This window comes from Pseudopipra pipra, chromosome 13 (assembly GCF_036250125.1).
Source record: "Pseudopipra pipra isolate bDixPip1 chromosome 13, bDixPip1.hap1, whole genome shotgun sequence".
Lineage (NCBI taxonomy): Eukaryota > Metazoa > Chordata > Aves > Passeriformes > Pipridae > Pseudopipra > Pseudopipra pipra.
In genome coordinates this window covers 5,511,343-5,534,283 of record NC_087561.1, presented here as the reverse complement: position 1 = coordinate 5,534,283, position 22,941 = coordinate 5,511,343, and the positions used below count along the sequence as shown (strand labels likewise).

The 22,941-nt window shown below is 41.2% G+C and overlaps 1 protein-coding gene across 4 annotated transcripts in view; it reads right to left on the bottom strand.

The window, feature by feature from the left end:
• MAMLD1 (mastermind like domain containing 1) overlaps nucleotides 1-22,941 on the bottom strand; it is a 256,661-nt gene that overhangs the window by 125,675 nt on the left and 108,045 nt on the right. Inside the window, exons 4-5 of one of the 4 annotated variants that reach the window (XM_064669754.1) lie at nucleotides 3,868-3,953; nucleotides 2,274-2,334 (exon numbers count right to left, since the gene is read on the bottom strand). The exons of 1 other annotated variant lie outside the window; for it this stretch is intronic. The gene's annotated coding sequence lies outside the window, so the exon portion shown is untranslated. The remainder of the gene's footprint in view (nucleotides 1-2,273; nucleotides 2,335-3,867; nucleotides 3,954-22,941) is intronic. 2 more of the 4 variants (XM_064669753.1, XM_064669755.1) reach the window with 2 other exon arrangements.

Here is a 22,941-nt window from a genome sequence, read left to right as displayed (position 1 = left end):
CCTCTCCTCTGTCAACAAGGCTTTTACAAAAATTTTCTTGTTTGTTTCTTGCTACAGGTATTTGCTACATTTCTCATACACACCACCCAATATCAAATAAATACAAACATTTGTCTGTATTTTCCAGTAACTATGTTTTTTTCTTCACTGACACCACCCACAGTTCCTTTATGAACAATCTGACTTTCCAAAACGTCATTGATTTCTCTGCTTGGAAGTTACAAGATTAATAGCTTTAGAGGCAAAAGTCCTTCAATCCTTTCACTGAATAGGTGCTGCAAGCTTGCTTCAATGCCTGCTGATGTGCTTCAGCACATCACTTTTAGTTAGAAACGTGAGTGAGGCACTCCTCAAATCAACAAGGCACTAAAATACAGGAAACAGATGGGTAATTCCAGTGATGTCAGGGCAGGAAGGTATGATTTAGTTTGTTTGAAAATGACAAGCCTGACACCTCGACTTGTTTTGCCATAGAAATGATAATGACTTCGGTAACTTCTTTGGCTGTTTTAAAGGCTGCAGAACACCTAATACACCCATAAAACCAGTAACCACTCTTAGCAGAATTTGACTCTAGCTGTCAGGAGCAAGGGATGAGAGTAAATAACAGAAGACCCAATAGAAAAGATATATTAGATTCTTGTAAGACCTTGAGAAATTCACCATCTTTTCCCAATGCCCATTACATTAAAAATAGACTAAGTTAGGAATGTAACATAAATGTCCAGTTACAAGCACTTTGATAATGTTAGGTGAATTGGACAAAGACCTTTTGAGGACCCCTGGTATTACAGCAGATTTTATGATGGTATTTGAATTTGAGAGTAATGGATTCTTCTCAGCAGCTAAAGCCAGACAATTTGGAAGAGTTTCAAAGCTGCTAAATGCACACCACAGAGACACACTGATGACTGTAAAATCTAAGTGGCCACCTCAATTTAGGATTAAAATGTCAAAGGAGAGGTAGACCTACCTTTCATATGTCGTACCATGAAGTATTTAGAATGCTAATCATGGAAACACTTAAGTTCTTTTCTAATAAACTGTCACTTTGGAATCAGAGCTAGACTAGTTACAAAAGCCTGTTAAGATACAATATGTGAGTAAAGAAACAGTGATGGTGACTCCTTTGAAGTAATCATTTGGGGTTGGAGAAGTTAATCTTTTCACCACTGAGGTAGTGAAGGTCACATCATAAGTGACTTTCATAGTCCTACCAGGGAGTGTTTTGCACCCCCAATGCAGTTCTGTTTTTCTTCCCTCTGACAGCCCAAGAGAAAGGAAAAGTCATTGAAATATATGAAGTAGCTCAAGAAGATGCCCTGGAGGAATCTTTGCTCACCTCACCACACCATGGTGATAACAGCTGCTGAAAATGCCACATTTTTTTCTACTGCAGGATATCTCAACCCAGGCCTAATTTTATTCAAATATCCACACCTAACGAGAAAGAACAGTAGGCAGCATATCCTATATTACAGTATTAATTGAAAAAATATGCTATTTACAACTGTTGTTAAGAGCTGTTTTCAAATCCCTTTAGTATTTTTCATCCATAGAGTTATTTGGAGGATTTTGCTAATTCTGGTTTTATTAACATATTTGGTAGAGGTTATCTGAGTTTCATCTTTTAATCTAGGAGACTTTGCAAGCACTATTTGCTGATTTATCTACTTTGATTGATTAAATAAATGAAGAAAGACTTGTAAACTGTAGCAGTGTCACAATGGGGTAGTTATGCCTTATTTTAATTAAAATCAGGATCTAAAAAATATTTTATTCAGTGGCTATCTACCTGGGTGTGCTTGGCCTAGTTTTTTCAAGTACCTAGAGATTCTGCTGAAGTCTTCATTTGCTCAATCTGCCAGATCCACAGAGCTGCATTCTGTGTGCAGCTCAGGCTGCAGGCATATTTTCAGTCCAGAGAATCTGAATTCTCTGGCCACAAGCATTTGTGTAAGGCCTGTTTTGCTTTTACACAAATCTGCTCTACTTTCCACAACTTCCAGGCTCTGCACCTTGCTGTGGTTGCAAGTTGCCCCTGCAACATTTGAGGAAAGAAGACTCCACGAAACTTCTGTTTCTATTTTACTTCCCACCCAGTCTCTGTGGGGGCCCAGAGATAGTCATGGACAAACCTCTGGTCCCAGTGAGTTTTCTGCCAGAGAGGAATTACCAAGAATCACAAAAAAATAGCGAAACTTGTGAAGTCATCACATCACAAAGGAATACAAGTTCTTTAAAACAGAAGAATCAAAACCTAATTTCCTTACCTTTGGTGAGACTCCCAGCTATGTGGTTCATGGCTGCACCTCTGGTCGTGCCCGAGTTCTGCTGGTGGAAGTGATTGTAATTACCAGTCAAATAAATATGAGTTTCCATCACAGCTTATTTTTCATTTTAGTTGGCAACGATCTCATCCCTCTCAAAACCAGTTACATATTGCCTTGGAGACCACAGGTTACCTGGGTGTTGCTAGGATGCACCATTTGCCTGATTCTCTCTTCCTCAGCCACGTTGCCCACTCTCGGTGCTGTTAATCCATTTGGATATTGCCCTTATCTACCCTTATGCTGGGAAGTTCCTAAGTAGCCATGTGGTTTGGATTCCTCCTCACTGCACTGTGCTTACCTTGAAACAGTGAACAAATAGTATTTGCATGTGCATTTATTTTCCCTAGATGGGCTGTGTTGGCCTTTTGTGGGAAATGTTGCAAACAGACCACAAATGAAGTTGATGTCGAACTGAGAAAAGCAGGAGGACAGGGTTATGCAGGGATAAATTGAGAGAGGATGTAGAAGGCAGAACAGATCTACTATCTAAACTTCCACACAATCAATGCCACTTATGTGATTGACCTGTATTACCATCGGCAGCGAAGAGCTGCGGTTGGGAAGCCCTTGTTGGTACTGACAGCAAAGGGAAATGGAGTGAAAAAACCTGAATGAACCCAGCTGAAAAAACAAGTAGCCCAACTACCTTTTCCTTCCTAATCATCATGTTTTAATACAACAGAATAAAGTGGCACATAAAAGGGTAATGTGCATTTTCTTCAAGGACTTGTTGAAACACATAATACAGTATCTTTGTAATTTACTGGTAATATGTACACAATGTAAAGGATCAGGAGCAGAGACTCCTATCACTATATTTAGAAATAATGCTGCTTTTCTTTCATAGGCTTGATATAAACTTTGATTACATAGCATTTCTTTAATTTGCTGCTATTCAAGAAAACCCTTAGAGCACTGCAGCAAGCAATGCTTCTCTCTTACATTTGCATTTTTTAATTTGCATTTTTTAATTTCCCAGACTACAGCTCCACACCTACACAGGCTTCCCCTGTGGGAGGGAAGAGAATATTTTTCAGTATGAATGATACTGTTTCTCTTCTCAAATAGCTGTAGTTATTAATTCCAGAGATTTACAAAAAAATCACTTTGCTACTGTTTCACTTAAGTGTGTAGGGTTTTTTTTCTAACTAACATCAGATGCCAATCTATTGCTCCACTGGTACCCATTTTAAATAGGGCAGCCAAGCAAAAAGTTCAGACTGCTCAAATGACTAGCTGCTGCTCTCAGCAGCCTGCTCGTGCATTCCTTGCATACCCCAAAATGACACTGAGTGCAAGAAGGGTTTGGTGCTTTTAAAGGAAGAGCCATTATGTCCATAATATGTTAAGCCCCCCGTGGCACACTAATGGCAAGAATCTAGACCAGGTTACTCAGCACAGGAGACCATTTACTAACCAGCAGGGACCAGTTTAGTAGATATCTTTAAAACATGTACTAAACCCCATGTTCTAGGAGATAGGGGATGTGCCTGTGACTTGGGTGATCTGCATTTTAAACCCCACTCTGCCTCACCTGGATGGGGACCTCAACCCAGATCTCTTTCATCTCTTCAGAGCGTCTGGCTCTTCTCAATTCAGAAAGGTTATGACAGGAAGATCCTGTAAAACAAGGTTACATCACTCACATGGCAGGTTACAAAGTTAGGACATCTCATCAAGCAATTCTTTCAACTGCCGGTGTTTCACTGTGTAAAACTGGAGCAGTGCCAGTGGAAGAGGCTGAGAGAGCCCACAGCACTCAAAAAGCCTGATGGGCAGAGCCCCTTCTGAGGCATAAGAGACCTAAATTTAGCTCTATATGCCAGATTTGGCAGAGGGACATTTAGCTTCCGATTTCCTAGAAGAGGCCCAATTAACAGACGAAAAAAGAAATGGTCTCTCCCTCACTCTGTTTTTGTAGGAAAGGGTCAGCTCTTTTTGCATATCGATATTTAGGACCAATTTCAGAGTAGCAGGGGACACCTATGCACTCAGAGGCCAGAGTGAAAGGCTGTCCTTCTCTGAGGCATATCCTCCTGCCTCACTCACCAGCTCCCCTTCAATATGCTGTCTTCTGGGACTGTCATTTTTAAGTTCCTCACCTGGTCCTGCTTTGCAGGCAGAGTCTGTGCCTAAGTTGGATTTCTGTATCTCACAGAGTTTTTCCTCTGAAAATCCTGGGATGCTACATATGAGGCATGGCATAAAGAGGGAAGGCAACAAGCAAAATTAGACCTGGAAGAGAGATGGCAACAGCAGGGCAATGGCTTTGTTCAGGCATTTAGCCAAGTACTAATGCCTGTCTATTGGAGAGTAACTGTCTCCAGAACAACTCCATCCAGAGGCTGAGGCAACAAAACAAATTATTTATTTGACTTTCTCTATCCAGGACCTTGCAAAAGAAAATTTACGAACACAGTGTGTCTTCCCAAGCCTGAACGTTTGCTCACATAATAAGGTGGGAAAAAAAAAGAACTTGGAAGACTTTATATAACAGTACCATCTCGTGACACCTGCCATAATAATATTTTATTTGTCAGTCTTTTCTTATCCTATGTCTCTTGAAGCTTGACTAGGTTACTGCATCAAAGGGAAGGAGTAATAGTATCATTTCAGATAAAAGAAAAAGAGAGAAGTGTGCTGTACACAATCTGCCCATCATGTCACCTCACAGTTACATTAACCAAACAGGCACCACATCTATGAAAAGTACACACATAACATGGCAATCTGTGTCAACTACAGCTTCTCTTCAGGTATGGGAAAAATTGCTCCATTCTTACACAGTAGCTATAATTCAAAATGCTTTACACAGATTAATTAGTGGAACATACTTTATGCACATCAATACACTGAGTCAGAGAAATATTAAATAAATGACAAAGCACAAAATTAAATACATGCAGGAAGTGGCAGAGCCATAAACAACACTGAACTCCTGGATTTCAGAATTCAGAAAAAAAGCCCTACTCTAGTGCAACTATTTCCTTTCCCTTTCTTAGAGCATGTGTTTCAGGCAGCAAATTCTGCTGCGCAAGCATTGAGCACATCATCAGCTCTTTTCAAGTACTGAACTGAATAAATAATATTAACTATAATCCCACTACCATGTCCTAAACCACTAAATCTATTGAAATTTGAAACCTTCATATTTAACTGACTTTGGTAAAGATCACTCTGAAAGCTGCACTATCTTGGTACTACTAATTAATATGTAATAATAATGATAATCATGACCAATAATGCTGCTCTAATAAGGATTTAATCCTACAGATCATTTTATGAAAGCACTTTGATAATAATGGTTATTTATTCTTACAGTGCATTTTTCATGCTAGCAACTTCAAGTACCATAACGATTAATAAAGCTAAAGAAATAAAGAGATACATAAAATAACAAGCTTACGAGACTGCTAATATGCTGATCTTATTTAATAAACCTTGCCAAATATAAAATTGTAAGGGAGATTCTCTTGGGAAAGGGCAAAAATAAAAAATAAACAAAAAACTCCTCGAGGCTATGTCAGCAGGATTAAATTGACCTGTGTATCAATGTCATTTCCATTGTCACTCTAGCAAACAAAATAAAATAATAAATAGCATTTAGTGAACTGTGGGCAAGGCTGTCAGCTGGTGTAAAGAGATGCACTGGCATTAATCTAAAGGAGTTGTGCATCTGGCCCAGCATTTTCAAAGGGCTGCAGAAGCATAAGAAAATGCCCAGTATGTCCTGTCCATGATGACTTCAACACACAGAAGAGGAAGGATACATACTGTCAATGCTCACATCCTCTGGTGATAGTTTATCTCTCTCTCTCTCTCTCTTTCTATATATCTCTGTGTGAGCTACTTTGCTGAATTGGGCATACTGAGATCTGTTGGGGGCTTTTTTAGCTGCAGGGCCTAGGATTTAAGTTCAATAGAGGGGCCTCTTGCCTTCCTCCTCCCATGTTCCCACTACTGCAGCTAAACCAAAGGCTTTGGTTTGACCCAAGTTGGATTTTCATAGATATTCACAGCAGGGCAATAGAAAGAATTCACCTGGTCCAAAAAATCCACCATAAGGGATCTGTTTAGCCTACAATGCTTGCATAGGCAGCATTTTGCCAATATAGCTTAGAAAAGAAGTCACCTGGGCTGGCACAATTTACAGCAGCAAAAGGAATCTTCTGCAGGATGGCTTATGTAACTAGGGAAGCCTGGTTAGCAATACAGACAGTTTTTATATGCCGAACTCAATCCTTCTCAAGAAGCCTTTACTGGTTTGACTTCCCTGGCAAAGTCTTGGTAGTAGAGATCAACTCTGAGAGATATGCTCAACAGCAAAGATGTCAGGCTGAGTAACTTTCTGTTTAAAAGAGTCTCCTGACTTTTTCTCATCTGGTACAGGTCAATCCAGTAGCAATGTGAAACCAGAAAGAAACAGGTTGTGAGGATGCACAAGAGAGAAGTCCTCAGGAGGAGGTTTACTGAGACATGAGATATAAATGGAAATCATCCACAGTGACCTGCTGGTGGGCTCCACAGCAATATCCACATGCTGGAGTAAGGGAAATGGAGAAGGGAGTATCCAACCTCAGGTGTGAGATAGGGGGAGAGAGGAGCAAGTCTTTGGAAGAAAAGCTGAAGGAACTTATTTCAGGAGAATTCTGCAGTTCTTCCTCTTCATAATCATATTTGCTCAGACAGTTTAGGAAATGATTGCACAGAGAAAGATACAAAAGAACCAAAAAAGATGCCAGGTAAACAGAAGCCCTCTGACAAAAGAGAAGCCCAGCCCACGGTCAGAGAAACTATACGATGGTAAGAAATAGCTGGCGTGTTTTGAATACGTGCTATATAAACACTGTCTGAGGTTCATGGAAGTACTGAATGGAACCAACTATCTCTTTGTTAAGGGGATGAACAATATTTCATTCCAAATAACTATCAAGAGTAGCCTCCAGCCACAGAAAGCAAATCTGAATAGGAAGAGATCTTAGCAGATCCAATACAGGCTTTCTACACTACCGGTCGATCCTTCTCCAAACTAATTTGTGAACAAAGAGAACAAAGGGCTAGCTGTTTCTCTGGGGACAGTCTTATTTTCTAACTGAAGAGTAAATTATGTTGAATGAGAATACAAAGTCATAAAACATAATCAGGCTATTAGCTAGGTAAGAATTGGGGGAAGATACAGTGCTCCACAATGAATTCCCAGTGTTACATACGATAAGTAGAGACAATAGAAATCAGTGGGAAAATTTGGCATGCAGTGATTTCCTTCCCTGGGCCTCCTGCAATTTGCAGAACTCTGCAGAATTTCTTGGGCTGCTTGGTCAGCTTTCTCTTTTGCTGAAATATACTTGGATTTCAATGCTAACTACCACTGCTACAAAAGGAGGGTAGTTATAAAAGGTTGATTTGCAAAAATATTTATAAATTCTGCAGCTTTCTATTTTTAGGTGTTCAATTTAAGGCTTCTGGTGGCTGCAGACATCTGTCTTGTCAGAGATTTCTCTGTGGTGCTAACAGAAGTGAAGCTGAACTGAAGACTTAGATTCATCATGAAATGGGAACTGGGACTTTGATTCTACAGAAAATAGAACCCAGAGGAGAATAACAAACACATACACATTTTCCTTGCATATAGATATTTCTATTATTCCCAGGATTGTTCAGCAATGGAAATAAATAGGAATTTTGTTAGGGATTTCCGGTGGGATCAAGATGGAGCCTGGCTGTAGTCAGTAACAACTCTCAGGACACCAGCAAGCTTAGAATCATAGAATCTTTTCAGATGGACCTCTAAGATCACCAAGTCCAACAGTTAACCCAGCATTGCCAAGTCTACCACTGAGTTGCTTGCCCCTTCTTCCAAAGGTCATAAACTCTTCTTTTTTCCCTGAGTTACAGCCAAATCTCTCTGTTCAGCTGGGCTGGTCTTCTTCCTCACTGACTCCTCTTCTGATACATGGGGACAGCCTGCTCCTGTGCAGATGTCCTTCCTAAAGTATGTCCAGCCTTCCTGGACTCCTTTTCCCTTCAGGACTGCCTCCCAGGGGACTCTGTCAACCAGTCTCCTAAACAGGACAAAGTCTGGCCTCAGGAAATCCAAGCGTGTCTGTTTGTTGGACTCAGTTGTTGCTGTTCAGCCTGATGTGAACTCCTGAGGCTTGTGTTCCCTTTCACTTGGTCTGTCTTTGAACACCACACAGCTCACCATCCATGCTTAACATACTCCTGGTTAATGGTTCCCTGTGCAGTCTGTAAATGCTCTCCCTCCTCAGTCATTTTTAATTTCTGTATCAACCAGAATACCATCTGATGTAAAATTAAAGTTATGAGAAGCCCATTTGCTCAATGTTTGTGCTAGAAGACCAAAGTCCCGTACTTGAAAGGGGAACTTTTTCCTCGAAGGATTACCCCAAATAACATTTTCACAAAGGCTGGAGAGTACATTATGCACAAAGTACAGATCATGCAAGACTTCTGGAGTCTCAGCAACACCATATTAGAACAACAGAAATCCAAAAGAGGGAGGAAAAAACTTGCATGTATGTCAGTGGGATGATCAGCATGGAGCATGTGATGGGTGTGTGGTGTGTTAGTTATGAAAATTCAACTAGCTATGAGAAGGGTTTATAGCAGAGTCTAAAAATATGACTATTCAGGCTATAAAGAAAAGGAGGTGCTGGGAAGTTCTGGAGTACATGGAAAGGTTATTAAAGAATAGCAACTAGGAAAACTTTTTGGAAAAATCACCCTGCTTAAGGGAAACTGGATATGAGAGAATCATAACAGCTGTTCAGTCAACTTAGGAAAAAAATAAATCAATTGGAAAAATTTCAGTTGCAGTTTGTACATGCAGTTTGTACTGCTCACAGAATCAGAGAATGAAGCAACAGGAATGGCCTGACCAAAAATTCCAGTGGGGAGCTAAGTCATGGGTTGGAATTTGGAATCTGTAACAGGGTGAAATAAAGACTGTGAGGAACTAAACACAGGCATGGTTCATGAGGTGAGCAGTGGACTTCTGCCATCAGCAAGGTGCAGGGTATGGAAGACAAAATTAAGCTCAAGAATGAACTGATAAAAAGTGGGAAAACACCTTCTGGTCTTGGATCCAACCACGTAGTTAATGACATTGTTGATTTTGATCAATTAAATTTGCATGCTGCAGCTTCTGTTACAAAATCCATCACAAGATATAAAATATTTTGTTTGTTCTTAAGATTTCCATTTTCCCTTTTCTATAAGGTTCAAAAGGATCTTTTGCTCATGCTATTTTGCTCATACTGTACTTGAAAGCACAAAAATGTGAACTGTTTGTTTATCCTCAGGGCAGGTGCTCTGTAGATTATCACAGTCAAGCTTTGTTGTTCTGCACTACAAAGTCTTCAACCTTGACCTGAGAGGTTGTTTTTCCCACTTCCCCACCCCCTAAAAAAAGAAAACTAAAGCAAAGACGGAGAAATAATTCTGTATTCTAAGCTAGTCCTCTGTCTTGCTTTACAAAGCCTTTGTCATACAAGTTTTCTAGTTACCTGTACCTGACTACTACTCAATACTGAAGCTGGGCTGGGGCTGAAATCACTGTCTTAGTGTGGGTAGAAAATTAGAAGTGCAGAGTCCTGTGGGGAATTCAGCAGTGTTAATTGTATGACTTGGCAATACTCAGGGGAAACCTTCCAGGTGACATGTAAGGAAATAACACACATATATCTTACTTTACTATGAAGGAAACCAGAGTGCTCATCTCCCTGCACAATCTGTTGACAACTTCACCCTTATATTGAATGATGGTGCACAGGTGGAATTATCTTGTTCCATTAAGGATCTCTTAGAGAAACATATATAACAACTAAAGTCTGCTAAGGTTTTTTTTCCTCCCAAACAAATATTGTACCAATCCTAAATTCTGGAGTTATTTCAAAAGAATAAATCTGGAAAAAATACAAAATGTTTTCTATTTATTGGTGTGTAGGGAAAAGTAATACAGTAAATTACTGCTCCAGTCCCTTCCCCTGGTATGATCTGTGATACAAGATAAAAAAGCACACTACAGCTCAAAACAGGAGGTGCAAAGGTGACTTTTGAAATCCCCTGATCCCAACCTAATTGCTAGACAGTCCCCAAGCATAAGTTAGAGCAGCCTCCAGCATCAGCATCTAAACATGTCTTTTGTTCCAGTCCAAAGCCCATCAGGAACCATGCCCCAATACCACAGAAGGATTCTCCGGGAGAAGAATTAATAGGTTCCAGAGCCACTTGCTTCATCAGCCTGGAGAAAGCCTTATTTAACTCTTTGCATAACTTCAGTAGTGATTGTTTTGACCATGTCTTGTGAGAATATATCACTGGCTGCTATTCATAATTTAACATCATTTCTATAGTATCAAGTTAAAATATCCTCCTCATAATCCATGAGTGGCTCTTGTAATATCTGAGCCTGTGAAAGTTTCTGCTCTTTTGTTTAAGAGAATTTAAAAGCTATAAATGGCCATTAATCTCAGGTCTGTAGACCTCAAACTGTATCTAATAGTCTTGGAAAAATTTTCTCAGGCCCAGATAGACACTGCCTGGAAACTTCTGACTACACTGGTTAAATAGCTAAAGCATAGATATATCCCAGATGTTACCATGGGATGTTTGTCTTAACTAGTCATTAAGCTTTGATATGCATAGATATTTGGCATCAAATTACATTTTCTTAAAACTGTTACCAGTGGTAATTTGACACTTATGAAAACTCATTTTCCTATGAATGCTGAAATGTGGCAATTATCAGTATATAGGACCACCAGGTTTACACAGGGGATTCACATATGAACAAGGGAAATATTTATTTATCAGGAAAGACAAAAATATCTCCCTGCTTTTCCTGCAGTGTCAGAAAGGCAGATGGGAGTGATGGGCTGGATTCTGATCACATGAAGTCACAGCTTGCAGGAATGAGTACATGGATGTAAAAATGGCATAGGGCTAAAAGCAGTCTGCAATGGATCTTGTTCTAAAATAAGACTTTTGTTGATCCTTGGATTTTCAAATGAGTCAAAGATAGTTGGAAACTCTTCTAGTACAAAATGTAGAAGTTAGATGTTTCATGCTTGTAGGTTCCTTTGATAAAAGGAACTGTCCTAGTTGCAACAGAAAACCCTAAACCAACCCTCTCTCTATTTATACTTTAGCTATTCCATGTCCTTCTCCAGGAGGACCAATTTTGCAGCACCACATAATCAGGTGGCTGGCAGCTGGGCACCACTATGCTCAATATTCAAACTCAGATATTGGAAGTGAAAAGAGAGAAACTGTGTCAAGGAAATCTCTATCAGCTGTACCCTGTAACTTAAAATCAGAGGCTTCAAAAAAATACTTTTGAATTCTTGCAGGGTTACAGGCCTCCAAAATAAATCAGCTCTGCCAGTTGTGAAACACCCTAGAGCATGTATTGGAAACATTCACTGTCTTTTAAAGTGACAGATTAAAATTTTTAGTAAAAAAAGTTCTGCTCCTTCCTTAAGCAATCCATAAGTAATTCCACTCACAGTGAAGGATTTGGGTGTTCATCTGAAAATCTTCCAGCAAGCCCCACCAGCCTGCTTCAGACTGATTCTGATCTTACTTGCACTAGCAAAAAATAAATTTAAGTATACTGCATCAGAGATACTTTGGTGCATGTCCAAAATTAGGCTCCAGTTGCAGACCTGTGTATTTTTATGCTAAGAAATCCTAAGCTGGGCATGCAGAAGAGTTCTGCTGGAGGGGACCAGGGAAGAACTGTCCTTGGGTACAGTAACTCAGCCACACAATCTCTTCCACTGATGCCTCCAATGTTTTGTCTCAAATGCTGTCAGCATGCCAAGGCAACCTTGGGGACACAAAATAGGAGTACAAAGGCAGTTGCAAAGTCTCCCTAAGCCATTTATGAATGATAGTAGACACCTGCCTCCAAAAAATTTGAAATCAGTTTAGATAAAGCTGCCTCTTTGTGTAGTCAAGTGGAGTCCTCCGCATTGAAGTGAGTGAAAGGTCCTTCTTGGCTTCAGAAAGAATATATGACCATTCCCAGACCCTGCTTGGGAGAAAAGTTCCAACTATTTCTAGTGCTCTCTGCAGAAAACACCTAGAAAAACCCTCAGTAGCTGTGGTGGCCACAGGCTCTGCTGTCAACTCCCAGCAGCACCCGGCCCAGCAATGTGTGCACTGACCTCACCCCAAACAAAAAACAGGGCTCATGCCTGTGGTACTGGCCCAGCACCAAACTGCTCAAAGAATGAAAGAACAAATCTGGGGAAAATTATTCTTCAGCATAATTTCAGTTTAAAGAAAATATTTCTCAAACTGGGCGAACACGAACTCACAATCAGGAGCTGAAGACACCATGATTAATTCTGTCTTTCTGAGTTTGCAAACAACTGTTCCAGGAAGTACAAATGACTGTCTTATTTTTAATGGACTAACTCTGAAAACTAATGCTGGCAGTTAAACAAAAAGTTTAGTATTTCATCACCCGATAGCAGTAGCAAAATATTTAGTCATTGTCGGTCCACAAGTTCCATACAATCTTCCTCCACATGTGAAATCCGTGTGTTCTAGACCTCAACTCTGTTCTTCACTTTATACATGAAATTTTGCATGACTCAGTTATGCATTTTCAACCCAAAAAAACCAGTTGGATTTGCAGTACAACGGTGCCGACTGAAAATGGGGAGGACGGACAAGACATTATGAGATACACTGAATATGATATTGGAAGAAAAACCGTGGTGTGGCCCCTGCTCTGACTACATTATTCATTTTCATATTTAATTCATAAAAAACTTAGTCTAATTTCCACAAGGTTTCCAGCCTCTTGCAAAATACAGTTCCAGGATCTTGACATCCTCCTGCAAAATGCTGGTTGAGCTGGGTGCTTAAAAGTAAAAATACTAATTTTAAAGACAAAGCCCAAAGCCCCAGTCACACACAAGCTTTAATGTTTAAGCTATTGTAAACAATTTTGGACAACAGCTCTGAAAAAGGAAGTGGCTGTCTTTTAAAAAACATCTTTTGAAAAGGGCCAGATTCTGACCCATATGTAAGGCTAATGTAAATCGGAAACAATCTCCTTGGAGTTAATAGAGATCAGATTCCAGGCTTATAAGCTTTTGCACACTGAATTTAACTACCTGTCATGCCTGCGAGGTTACAGCACAGACCTAAAAGAAGGTACAGTGTAAGATCAATGTTAAGGAAAGAGTTTCATTTAAAAGACCATCTTTTCCCATCAGACATGATAGGAGATTTATTATTCCAATATTATTGTTGAAACTAGAAGAGAGAGGAAAAAATAAACAGGAACATATATTTTCATTTTATGACTGTGAACAACATTTCATACTGTAAACATATCTTGGTCTATAACATTTACCCAGTAAAAAAAATAATTTCAATACAGTCCTTATTGCTAGCTCGGCAGAGCCTCCCCAGAACATTGTGTTAATGATTAATATGAAGTCAGTGGAATTCCACAGTTGCTGAGAGTCTTGTGCCCAAGAATGAACTGCATTGCTAAATCAGCAAAGACAGTTGTCAAGGTAACCTCTATGTAATCTATTTAACTGGCTCCCAAAACACCAATCAAGGTCAGATAACGCACTCAAGCACCATATGAACACACTCATACGGCATAAAGCTTTGTATCAAGACAGCAGGGAGGAAAAAACCTCATTAGGAAGTAGGGGGAAAAAAATAAATTCAGTTTTGAGAAGTGTTAATTGGGATTGCAGTTAGCTTTGTGGGGAAAGCATGCCACTCATCTGAATACGTTTTATCTATAGTAAAAGTAATTTCACTCCAGTTTAGTTTGAATGGAAATATCCTTCTACTAGTGTTAGGAAAAAAAAAAAGACAAAAACAACCCACCCAAAATGTAAAAACAGCCATGGATAAATTATTAATTTAATTTATTGTTTTATTAATGCATGTCTGGCATCTACTCTGATACAGAGTTCTCATTTTGTTTTGCTCTGCAATAGATTTTTGTGTTCCTTAACAACAAATGAAATAGCAGCAGCATTTCAGGGCTGGGGATACAGCTCCCCACACAACACAGTTCCACAGGTCCTGCTCCCCTGAGGCCTCTCCCCTCCTATGGAAACTTTCCAGTCATTTCTGGAAAGGAGAATGATCTATTTGGAGTTACAATCTGATGGGTACCTTGAATTTTAAGCTGTGTTTACTTTCTGTGCATTCACATCTCTATAGCCATAACAAGGACTGGCAAGAGTCACTGGGGTCTGAACTGATTTTTATTCCAACAATTGCTGTGCATACAAATCAACATCCTTTGCTTGATATTTACTTCTTTGTTCAATATTTACTGCTTTGCTCATCCTGGAAGCAGAGGATAGTAAGCATTACTAGAATTAAAATGTTGTCTCTTTCCCTTGGAGCCTCCATATCCTTGTCCTCTGCTGGAAAGCTACAGTACTCCACAACTTCTTACAGACTCTAGTCCTCAATGAATCTCAACAAATATCCCAATGCTGCTTACAGTAAAAGCACATACCAAGGGAGCTATTTCCTTCCTTCACTTATACAATGTCAGTGTCATGGAGCTGTGCTAAATCAGGACACTGCTCCTGTTCCATGAAGATGCCAAAAGGTCTAGCTGTAGAAATGAAGAGCTAAAATTAACAGCTCCAAAACTGCAGAAAGCAATCACAGTAAAGACTAGATAACATCTGTGTGTTTAGACAATATCTTTGGTCAATGCCATTCATACAAAAAAACCCCCAACAACAAACTCTTTTTTAAATGCAAAATGGTTGCATACATCAGAGTTTAATGAGAGAAGAGCTGCAATTCTGAGAGTCACTATCAGCTGTGCCTAAGTTGTAGACATTTAGCACTTCTCAGGGTTTCCTCCTTTGTAACACTGTGTGAGATCCGTATGCCTGTCTGGGATCAGCGCGGGATCCAAGGGCTATAAAATCATGTACTAGATTAGGAAACAAGGAAGACAACTGCACATTCTAGTCATCCCCAGTGTGGGAGGGTGTGATGGTGCCACAAGCTGCTGCTTATCATGTTGCTGCTGAAGGCAACCATGTAGGCAGAACCCACAGCCTTCACAGACCTACCCCAGGACTGCTTTGGATCCGCTAGGAATAGGCTGGGAATAACGAAGCTGCCAAGCTGCCTCCAACCTACTTGAGAAAGTCAAGCTTCAGCAGAAGACAAACTGTGTTGCCTGTCACAGCATCTCATCTTACAGATGTAGGGCAGATGTGCACCCACAGACACCCACATGGTGCACCCGTGTTGGTTGGGTTCCAACACATGCTCTTGAGTTTCCATCTCGAGGAAACAAGACTAGGAGCTAGGAAGGACCTAAATCTTGTCCAGCTGTGGAGTCAAGATAGACACAGTGTGAACAATTTCATATGAACACTTTAAGGATCCAAATATTATTTATGACATTTTTCTGTAAAATAGCCATCACCATAAAACCTGAACACATTATCAATACTCAGGAGTTTACCACAGACCTGTTAGGGCACCATTTTGAGATCAAGAAGCTGACAAGGATGTGGACTAAGTGATTTGCTCACTGTCAACAGGATGCACGTGGCAGTCACAGATGGGTGCTAAGAACCCCCCCCAAAACCCAGCTCAGCTGAGGCACTGTGGTCTCTGTGTTTAAAAAAGCCACTTGAGAGCTCTGAGCACCCATAAAACCTGTTGATTTCAGATTTCACCAGGAGGTAAGAGCATTTGGCACTTGTCAGGTGTGTTAGCATAAAAGGAAGGAGCTTGTGTATCTTTTCAAGCTCTAGAGACTGTGGCTGCTTTCAACAAGAAATTAGCAGCTTGTCTCTGGGTTTTGACATGTCAGACACAGAGGGAGGACTGACAGCTAATGAAGCTCTGAGACAATTACAGTGACTCTCCCATGATGAACCGAAATCCACCTCTGCATTGCTGGGCACCAGTGTAATGAAAGTTGAACTGTTCGTAGCATATCCCCTTTTGTGCCACTACAAACACTGATCTGACAGTGCAGATGAAAAGGAAAGAGGATGAAAACTGAAGGAACGCTCATTTCTAAGACAGACTATGTCAGAGATGCTGTATGCAGTCAATCAATGTAACAGTGTTTCTTGTCCTGGCAAATATGTGATAAGCCAAGTTTCAAACCAAACAAGACTGTAAATATAAATATTTATTGCCATGCTTGCAGTAACCTGGTATTTCAGATCTCAGAAAGTGGTTCTGGATTCACAATGACTTCAGCTCTTACACATCCTTGAATGTGGACCTAGCTTACTTTTGAGTTAATTTGGTTACATGAACAGAACCGATTTAATTTCAGTCAATACTCTGTCACTGTACCTTTGTGTGTGTGTGTGTGTGTGTGTATGGTCTATCTGTTTTCTTTATTAATCCCAATTAGAATTGTAAACATGGACTGTACCCAAAACACTCCTCTTTGCATCCATAAAATTGCTCTTGTATTTCTAGGAAGTTTAATGCAGGCACAGACAGCAGGTAACATCACTGGCTCTGTGAGGGTGTAGCACAGCCAGCGTAGGCAATGCTGGCAGGAGATACCATGCACTTCCTACTCAGAGACAGGCTAATACAGCTCTTGTGGACAGGCAAATATAAATATACATATGGAAGATAAAGCAGGGTGGTCCTACCATCTAGCCACAAAAGTGATTTTAAAAGCCTCAAGTAAATGTATATGAAACCATCACACTTACTACACCATCTCTATTCTGCAAGTTATTACAGTAAAATCATGCTTACAATCATTTCAGTCAGCACTCCTTTTATGGAAGTAATTTCTGGAGGTCACAACCTGAAAGCATATTTATATCTGAGGAAAAACATTATGCTTGCAGGTTTTTGAGACTTAAAAAAAAAACAACAAAAAAACCCCCCAAAAACCCCACAACACTATTTGTTGACTTTAATAAACAAATTTTCTAAAAGCAGTTTCTTACTTTTTTTCTATTAACTTTTAAATACTAATTTTAAAGACCTAATTTGCTTATTCCTAATCCCAGTCAAATACAATGAAAAGCTCTGAAGTAGTTCAGAATTGCAGGTGTGGTTTTCATGTGTCTTTCTCACCCCCCCACATGTTCATGCACTTCAAATGTACTGTTAGAGCTGCATTCAAAAAAACCTCAAATTCTGGAGGGGAAGAGATCCCTACAGACTCGGCCTCATGCATGGCATCAGGATCAACGCTGTAGATTCTCACATCTCCAGAGGAACATGAACTAATCCACACACTAAGACAGGATTTATAAGACGGACTGTAACAGCTCCTAAGATAGCTGTTACTGCCTCTGTGTTGTTAATGTGTTTGCAAGATTAGTATTAATTACTCAATAAGGGATATATCTGTTTTGAGAGCTTGTAATAAGTCCTTACTTAATATTAAGCAAATAACATGCAAATGAAAGAACATACTGTATAAGCAACAAAGTATTTAATTATTTGTATGTATTTTAAGGGTCTATAATAAATATATCTGTCTTTGCAGGATCTATTATAGGTATATATTTATGTTATCTATGAATAGCGATTATTTAAAGGATATATTCGATACAGACATTCAAGGTTAAATAAGCAATGCAAAGGTGATATGAACTAATGATTGCCAATACACTCAAACTTAGATACCTTGATTCTAGCTGTTAATCCTTCACATAAAGGACAGTGAGTACCTTCTTGCTCACCCTCTCTCCCTCCCTCTGACTTATCATTCCTGGGGTAGTATCATTTTCTGAACCTTCTTTAAGCACCCTGCTTAATATATGATAATTGCAAAATTTTTCTTAAGTAAAGGAGAGAGAAAAAAAAAAAACCTGATAGAAGAAATCCAATGTAAAGTAGTGTCATTTCACTGCAGCCCAACAAGCAATCCTGACTTTTACCAGCTGGGACCCCAACTAGAAACTCTGACCCCCCCCCCCGAGTCAGGCAGCCGATAACAAACTGCCAATCCACTGACCAGCAGGAAAAGCGCTGCTTCTCCTCCTCCCATTCATCACGTTCCCCAGCTACTTCACAGCAGCGGGCGGAGGTGGGGGAGCGGAGGATGCCAGGCTTGGCTCGGCGCTGGCAGGGGGCAGAGCTGGGTGCGGGTCCCCAGCCTGGCGCGGGTGCAGCGCCGCTCCCAGCGCTGCCGCCTGTGACTAATCAGCGCCCACAAGGCTCGCGCTTGTTTATTCCACTTAGATTCTTCTGGTTCATATCAAAACACAACAGCCAGGGATACTAATTCATCTTCATTTTCTCGAGTAAAAAAAAAAAAAAACACCAACATGGCAACTCAGGCAAATGTTTATATGAAAATGAGCTTTTTATCTCTTGATACCTCCGTGACCGAATTTTCCTTCAAGAATAACAGATGGCTGAACTGTACTAGGTAAAGAGTTTGAATGAGTTGGTGACAAAAAAAAGGGTTGTACAGTGGGTTTTTTTATAAAATAAATCTCCCCCAAACCCACTCCTGTAAACAGTAATAAGAACATGCAGGGCTTTTTAATTGAACATTAAACTCAGAAGTCCTATTACATTCACAGTACAGTATCTAGTTAATATATCCTTTGGGTTTTTTTTTTCCTTTGTCCCACCCACAGAGATGTTACAAATTGGATTTAAATTAAATTTCATTCTAAACACATATATTCAATCATAACAAAACAGTGACAAATTAGCTTATTCCATTTAAACTCATTGTAGGCTCAGCCTGAGTGCCTCCTGCTCCAACCCTGGGCCTATTTCCCAAAGGTTGAGTATTTAAAGAACTGACGCACAAATGTGTGTGCAGCTATTAGCAGGGGAATTGGTTTGATTATTACATGAAATACCAGGTTGAACTGCAGTGTGTGTTTTAAAGTGTGAATATGGAAAAGGGCTGTTTTTATTATTGCATGAGTAAAGGCGTATAAACGGATGGAGTGGGGCAGAGGTAGTTGCAGCTGTTCTAGCAATGCCTATATTTATTTTTCCCTCTTTTTAAAATATGATCTGATATAAAAAGAAACCTGACTAGTAATTTCCCTTTTAACATAGTCTGTTATACATCCATTGAAACGCTGTTCCCCCATTAGCCACCTTTCCTGTACAGGAATAACATATAAGGAGATTTTTTTGTTTGGTTGTTGGGGTTTTTTTTCCATCACGGCTGGGCCCTTGCTAGTTTTAGTGCTTAAAGGAAGCCAGAATGGGTCAGGTGTGGAGACAACAGAGTGAATTTGATACCACTCCTGAGAGAACTTGGATAGGTTCCAAATCAATCTGTCTCGGGGAGTGGAGGGGGGGGGGAGCAGAAAAGCAACAGGCATGAAAAAAAGATCCTGAGTGTTACCATGGCTAAACATCAACTGCGGTTAGATCAAACACTCGTGAAGCAAAGGATATTGAAACTGTTATTTGTAGAGGAAAAAAGCCATCATTTCAAAATTACAGTGGAATGTGTTTAGAGAATAAACATTCTCAATTTGCCCTAAAATTTGTTAGCAGTAAACAAACTCGCTGCTTTTACCAGGTTTATACAGTCTTTGAGCACTGTGGATATTTTAGAGATGATTCAGGACTCATTGTTAGAAATTTCTGAAACAGGGGGCTGTGGCATCCCTACACAGGGATGTGCTTTAGCTATCTGTTGGCCTAGGGTAGTTAATCACAACTGCTAACAAACAGGAAAAAAAGAAACAATTAAAATTCTAATTGGTTTGAAACTTTAAATCCCATCCCAGCATGCGCACTCATTCCTCTGTATACTACCCAAATCCTAACAAACCTTCTTCCCTTCTCTCTGTGGGCCAGCCGTGCACAAATTTGCTGCTTCCAAAATTCAGACTCCAAGTTTAACTCTGGGTTTAATCCTGCCAGATACCCAGAAGCCATGACCTTCCCTGAACATTCTAACAGCCTTACAACAAGGCCCCAGCACCTCATGGAATTGGCTACGAAGGAACATTTCACAGAATTGCTTAGATTGGAAAAAACCTCTAAGATGATCAAGTCCAACCATTAATGCAGCACTGCCAAATCACCACATTACCATGTCCCTCAGTGCCACATCTGCATCCCTTCTAAATACCTCCAGGGATGGTGGTATAAATTTTACCCCTGGGAGCCTGTTCCAGCGCTTTGACAATTCCAATGAAGGAATTTTTCCTGATACCCAATCTAGACCTCCCCTGGCACAACTTGAGGCCTCTGGTCCTATTGCTTCTTACCTGGGAGAAGAGACTGACCCCCCCTTGGCCACGGCCTCATTTCAGGTGGTTGTAGAGAGTGATGAAGTCTCCTCTTGAGCCTCCTTTTCTCCAGGATGAACACCCTCAGCTCCCTCAGCCGCTCATCAGACTTGTGCTCCAGACCCTTCTCCAGCTCTGTTGCCCTTCTCTGGACTTGCTCCAGCACCTCAATGTCTTCCCTGCAGTGAGGGGCCAAAAACTGAACACAGGACTTGAGGTGTGGCCTCACCTGTGCCCAGTCCAGGGGGATGGTCACTGCCCTGGTCCTGCTGGTCACTGCTGGTCACACTATTGCTGGTACAGGCCAGGTGCCATCGGCTTTCCTGGCCACCTGGGCACACACTGGCTCATGTTCAGCTGCTGTTGACCAGCACTCCCAGGTCTTTTCCTGCCAGGCACTTTCCAGCCACTCTGCCCCAGCCTGGAGCTGCAGAGGGGTTGTTGTGACCCAAGGGCAGGACCTGGCACTTGGCCCTGTTGAACCTTGTCCAACTGGCCTCAGCTGAGAATCTAGTCCCCAAACTCCTCTCTGATAGCCACTAGATGCAGAATAGATCCCTAACCAGGGCTTTGAATGCTGACAGATGAACTTGTTCCCCAGATGCCAATGGTCATGACTACTGTGAAGCCCTTTTGTACCTTCACAGCTGTACCAGACTCACTGGCCAGGTGTAACAACTCCTGGCACTAGTAGTTGTTCCTTTTCCACACTAAGGAGAGCTGCAGAAGTGCAAATTACTCCTTCACCAATAACTGTACACAGCTTCAGGATCTCAAGACACGTTCCCCCTTCTGCACAAGGTCTACTGAGTAGTGTTAGAGGCTGTACCGTCTGCACGAAAAATACATCCACATTATTACACCCTATAAATCAAATACAACTGTAGGAAAGCAGGTGGTCATAAACTAACAGAAAAATCAGACCTATAGTGCACATATATTAGACTAGATCCACTCATCATGTTGCCCAGGGGTTGAATGCAGACAACAGGACAATTTATTTGGGTTATCTGTGGCTGACAGGTAAGAAGCATGCATGGGGCGCTGGGAGAGTGTGCACATGTTCTGGATAACAAGTCTTGCATGTTCTGACTGGTCTGACAGGGAAATACCTTCCCTCTGTCCTCACTCCTACTTGCCTGCTGGGGGTCCCAGAAAAAAAAAAAACAACAATGGAAGGGTACCCAGGAGGAGGAATACTTGTCTTAGGAAAGAGATAAGTGGGGCACATCAGATAATGATGCTGAGGTAGGCAAGCAACTGAAGCCAGAGACAAGGGGAAAGGATGTCTTAAAGAGGTAAGGGAATTGATGTGGGTGAGAACTGCAAGTGGGGTGGAAGGGACTTGAGTGAAAAAGGAAAAATTGATCCTAGCATTGATAAGCTGGAGTCTTCAATAGCCTGTCCACTGTTTGAGGCCAGGTGTGCTGAAGAAACATCAGGTTCATTGGTAACTCTGCCTGAGCAAGGATCTCAAGCTCAGAGCTGTAGTAAGGAATCTGTGCAAACCATTTTTTTAGTTGCTTGTTTTTTTGTTTTGTTTTGTTTTTTTCCCAATAGTCAAGGAGTTTGAGCACCATCAGCAAGATAAGGACAACAGACAGTGTCACATCCTCTGGGGTAAGAGATGGTAAATCTCTGTTAGGAAAAATGAGCTTTTAGAAGTTAATGGATGTTGCAAAAACTACCAATACACTCTTCTTCTTTGGGCTTCCCTCGAGGTGTGAAACACAAACCATAACAGCTTTTCCAAGCAGCTCCCCGACTTTCCCATCAGGGAACAGCACAAGTGGGGCTGTGAGCCCACAGCACAGGCTAGTGCTGAGCCCCAGGGCACAGCCCCACAGCACCTGAGCCCAGCGAGCAGAGCAGGGCAGTGACAGCAGCGGGTCCTGGTGACAGCTCAGGGAGCCACAGGTGAACAGCAGGTTACACACAGAGTCCAAGGTCAATTGGAATCCAAGTGACATTCCAGGAGGAGGGCTGGGGCCATGCACACCTACACTGCAGGGACAGCAGCCCCAGTGCTGAGCTGCAGAGGGGTTCCTGGGCCATGGATGGGGTGCCAGGGGCTGGGCAGGGGCATCGGGGATCGTTGGTGCAGGTGGGGCCCTGACAGCTCTCGAGGGGTATCTGTCAAATCTATCAACAGACACATGTGCAGCATTAATGCCTGCAGCACGTCATATCCTAACACTGAAATAAGGGCAAAGCTTAATAGGCACAAGTGACCCTTATTCCAAACCACTGGAACTGCTCTGGTGAGTGCAGGTTCCACCGGTCGGAGCCGGTGAGATCCAGCCTCTCTTGATTCTGAGGTCAGATCCATGCACGTATTAATTAAAGGACAGAAA